Raw genomic sequence first — 5,396 nt, forward strand, 5'->3', positions numbered from 1 at the left:
AGATACAGTGGCTTGAGGCATGGACAAAACTAACTCTAATTTCTTTCTAGTGTATAAAAGAAATCATGCAAAAAAGTAATTTTATGACTCCAATGACACTAGAGTTCTGGATATAATTTAGATTTTTTTTTTTTTTTTTTTTTTAGAAATGTAGAGAAACCTTTAGTCACATAAAATGAGAGAGATTTTTCAATAGAGAATTTTATTTTGGGATGGAGCTACTTATTGTAAGGTAAGCAGGAAGCAAGCATGTTTACTGATGGAAATATTTGCAGAGGTATCATGGTCCTGGAAATAATAGCCCTGATAGCAATGTTCTCTGTGTCCCAATCTAGTGATAGAGGCAGAAGCAGCTTGTATTTCTTTAAATAATTATTTTATTTAAATTTATCTATCATCATGATTATTATCAACTTTCCAGTTTGATCAGAGAGAAAGAGAGGAAAAGTGAGAAAGCAAGCCACCAGGTCCAGGACTTGAACCGTCAGTCATATGGGAGTATAGTGCCTTTACCCACCATGCCATCTACTGGCCCCGAAAGCATGTACTTTTTTACTTGTTATTATTTTTAATTATTATTATTTTTTTTTTTTTTGCCACTGGGTACATGCACTGACCAGCGAGGGAGAGAGACGGAGACAGAGAGAGGAAAAGTGATAAATAACCCCTTAGGGGGTATGGCCACACTACAATCCCTTCTCCATTCTCCTCATGGGATTTTGGGCACATATGCACATGCACCTGGTGTGATTTTTAAGCTGCCTGGTGCAGAAATCCAGCTGCAGTAGATCATGGGGGAGTCCAACTCCTTAACCACCCTGCCACCTGCTGGCCACAGGTCTCTGGTTTCCTTTGGAGAACAATTCTTAGAACCCCAGATTGAGTGTGTCACTATATTCCTCTAAAAGATCTCTCTGTTCCTTAGTAAATGTAATCCTACTTAAAGAAGATAGAAATAATTATTGTTTATAAGTTAATACTTTATATGTTTACTTTTTTTTTTTCAAAGAAGGGATGCAGGCAACAGACTCTCAAGGACATAGAAATCAGAGGTGTTATCTGACATGGTTGAATTTCTAGGTTATCATTAGAGGATGAAAGACGGTAGAGTAAATGCAGATATAGGATACACACGGATTCCATGACAGCTCTGTTGCTGGGTCAAGGCACCCCACTGTCAACTGCTAGTGCGGGAATGGTTTGCATTGACAGCCCTATCTACCAGGTCTCTTTCCTGAACGTTAATGTATTGATTGATAATCAAAGATACCCCAATATTGGAACTGAGACATTTTGGTGGCTTCAAATTAATCTGTATATCCAAAAGTTGACTGCAGTTTGAGTCCCGGACCCGGTGGCTTAAACTCACCCCTGGCGCTTCTGCGTCCGTGCCCAAGATCCTGAGAGGAGAATGGAGGAGAAGGAATTGCGGCATGGCCATCCCCCCTGGGGGGTGATTTCTTGCTTTCTGTCTCTCTCTGTCTGTCTGGTGAGCGTACGCGCCCTATAGCAAAAACCTCTAAAAACAAACAAACTCACTCTAGAGTTGCGAAGGTCCAATTAACAAAATTTTCACACATGCAAAATTTAAACTAAATAAATATATCTCTCTCATTTCATTCCCATTGAGTATTTATGTTTTCAGTTCATTTTTAGGGATATAATTTCCTAAGGGCAATCAAGCACCCTGCTTTCTACTTCAAAGATTAAACTTTCCTCCAATATAAGTTATGTAATTGTGGAGAATAAGATAGTTGACATCTGGGGTCAGCAATTGGCGTAATGGCTATGATGCTGGACTCCCACATAGTTGACTGCAGTTTGAGTCCCAGACCCAGTGGCTTAAACTCACGCTGCGTATGGGTGCATGCCTGCTCAAGATCCCGAGAGGAGAATGGAGGAAGGATTGCGGTGTGGCCATCCCCGTGGGGGGGTGGTGGTGGTGGTGATTTCTTGCTTTCTGTATCTCTCTCTGTCTTCGTGGTGACCACATGCACCCTATAGCAAAAACCTCTCCAAAGTAAATTAATTAATTAATTAATTAATTAATAAAGATAGCTGACATCTGACTCAGAGCATGAAAGAAACAACTTGTGCACACATGTTAGTTTGATCATTTGCTAGTTAGGGAAGACGTGCTGCTTCCCACCTCTACCACAGATGAGTTAATGAAATGTTAATCAATGAAGCTTTGTCAAATGGCTTGGGCAAAGGAACAGAGATTACGAGCTACATAAAATACATTTTAAACTTATTTTCCATATAATTTGAGCTCTCTGAACCACTAAAGTTAGTTCAGTCCCTACACAGCAGAGAAATCTTTCTAAGACATTTATCAGGTATATTATCTAGAAGGAAATATTGGATGCTGATCTAAGATACCTAGGTCTATAATGCCCTGGGTGCCCACAGAAATGGCTGTTTTGAGTATAACTGCAAGGCTCTAGTTCCCTTTAACCATAAGAATTAAAACAATACCTACCACCATATACTGGTATTACTTCCAATAAGTACAATATTTATTCAACATATCTTCAATTGTTTTGTTACATAGTGAATAACAAATTACAATATTCTGTAGCCACGAATTATATGCAGAATTTGAAGAAATCATTAAGCAGATAGTTTAATCTTTCCTTTTATAACTCTACAAGGAAGAACTAGCAAATCAGACCTTACATACATATAACATCTCACTAAACTTTATGCATGGAAAAGGATAGACACTGGTTGTGCTGTTTGATACGAAATGGCTGAACTTCATCTCCGGAATACTAAATCTCACAGCTAAACGTGCCAACATATTACAGTCCCTCAGACTTTTTATATTAAGTCTGGGGCAATGAGTAACCTAATATGAAAAGCCAAGACTTAGAGAGAGGTGTGATAGTCCAGTGTATCTTGAAGTTTCATCCAAGTTTTACCACTACCTGCATCCTTGAAAATATTGGATTGTCTGAAAAATCACGATGCATTTTTGCATAGAAAATCATGGAAAAATACATCGTGACTTTTCCAACAGCCCAATATTAGCACCATTTGATGCTGGGTAAGGGCACTGTGCCTGAAATGGGAGCTGACACTTCACGGCATTTCAATGTTGTTGGCCAACACTTGGGTCACCACTGTCTGAAAAAGAGGCTGGACGATATTGTCTGAATTCTGGATGGTCAGTTTTCCAACTAAAACTAGAGAATTAGTGTATAAAGAAAGAAGAAAAGTCTGAATACTGAGGCAAAGAGCAGCCTTTAACTCTAGAAAGTATGTAAACATGTATTCAGTTCCATTCTTTGGTCTCAGCCTAGCTTTCACTACACTACCCAGCATGCCTGTAGGCATACCCAGCAGATCTGGTCAACCAGGAATCCGTACTCACAGCCTTCCCACTCAGTTCCGGTACTGGACAGTAGTGCTGCCACCTGTGCCATCGTGTCTGGGTCCTTCTTATATTTTTAAATTAAAATTTTTCATTCAGTACATATGTTTCATCTTTGAAAACAGCTATTTAGACAGTTGATTTATAATTATTTTTAATGATCCATCATTTACTATAAGAAGCAATAAAAAATAAACACACACATACACATATAATTTAAATACATCTTTTAAAATATTTTTGAAACATTGTATTTTCTGTAAGCTATATAATATAATCACCCAGAAGAGTATTTCAGGTTCTCTGCCTAAATAAAATGAAGGATTAACAATCATTTTGTTCTTTTACAATTCTCTGAAGTCAGATATTATACTAAGCAACAGCAGGCATATAAAGATTTATGAAAACCGTTGTAGTTTCTACCTATATTTTCGGTATTGTACTAAAATGATACCTAAAAATATAAAAATAGTAACGTGTAATGGTGGTCAAGATGTCAACGTTTTCAAAACAAACAAATCAGTTCTACCCAAGAGGCTGACATCTGTGATCACAGGATATTAACGTATTTGCTTCTAAACATGTTTTATTGGCGTCGTGATTAAGGTGGCTGAATCCCACATGGCTGACTTCATGGTTTGGTCCAGACACAGTGGCTTCTAAATCATGCTGTGTCTATAAGTTTAGAACTGGGAATTTTCTGTGTTGACTTTTATCTCCTGATAAATGCAGCTGATCCTCTCCACCCCCTGCCGCCGCCATGAGTAAGGTTTTCCAGTGATGACCTGCCATTCAGGTAGGTCATTTTTTGTACCAGCCCATGGCCTGGTAGTTAAGTGAACTGGATACCACATGGCTGATTGTGGTTTGAATCCTCATCCTAGCAGCTTAAAAACACGCTAAGTATGTGTGTGTTTGTGTGTGTGTGTTTGTATATGTGCACTCAAAATCGACATGATGAAGAAATGGAGAAGGAATTGCAGCATGACCACGTCCCATCACCCCATTGAGAGATGCTTTCTCTCTTTCTGTCTCTCTAAATACATAAATTTTATAAATACCCTTTTCCCTCTCTTTCCACATATCTGAGTTATATTTCTTGAATTAACCTATATCTACTTAGGTTACATATTGCATGCTATTCAAAAACAAGGATCTCTGCTTCTTTTTTGGGGGGGGGAGAGATTTTCACTATAGGGTGCATTTGCTCGCCAGCCAGACAGAGAGAGACATAGAGACAGAAAGTAAGAAATCACCCCCCGGGGGGATGGTCATGCAGCAATCCCTTCTCCTCCATTCTCCTCTCGGGATCTTGGGCACGCACGCACACGCGCCTGGCGTGAGTTTTAAGTCACCGGGTCCAGGATGTGAACTGTGGTCGACTACATGGGAGTCCAGCGATATAGCCATTATGCTAACTGCTGGTCCCTAAAGTGCATTTTTTAATTTCAACTTTATGAATGGCCTAATTAAGGCATGAGGATTTTAAGGTCTCATCGATGAGCTTTTGAGACTCTTGACTAAGACACATTTTTCCATCAGAAATTAAATATAAATTCAAATAACCATTACCCCATGGGTCTGTTAGTTTATAATAGCCATTGTATGGCAGCCAAAGATGTCACATTCATGACACATCCACACATGTTCACCTGCCAAAGCATTCATTTTCCAGCACTTCATACACAGTGGGAGAGGTTTGGCACTGTGTCTTGTGTTGAGTGAGCTCCCCCTTCAGCAAGGGATGAAATTCTTTAGGAGGTAGAGTTTTTATGGAAGCCAAGAGCACCATGATGGGCATGGAGGGAGGCTGAAGAAGTGTCTTATATTAATGCCTAATAAAAAGGAATTCCTTTGAACTGTGAATGCTGCCCTTCACCATACATACTAGGATAGCAGATGCCTCGTGGAGAGAAATAAGCAGCTCTGGAAAAGCTATTGGCCTTAACACAGGGGTTCAGTTGCTGTTTTATCTAGTCCACTGGCCATGCCTCTTCTAATGGTACCTGTGGATGTAGGG

This window comes from Tupaia chinensis, unplaced genomic scaffold (assembly GCF_000334495.1).
Source record: "Tupaia chinensis unplaced genomic scaffold, TupChi_1.0 Scaffold143744_1, whole genome shotgun sequence".
NCBI classification, from domain to species: Eukaryota; Metazoa; Chordata; class Mammalia; order Scandentia; family Tupaiidae; genus Tupaia; species Tupaia belangeri.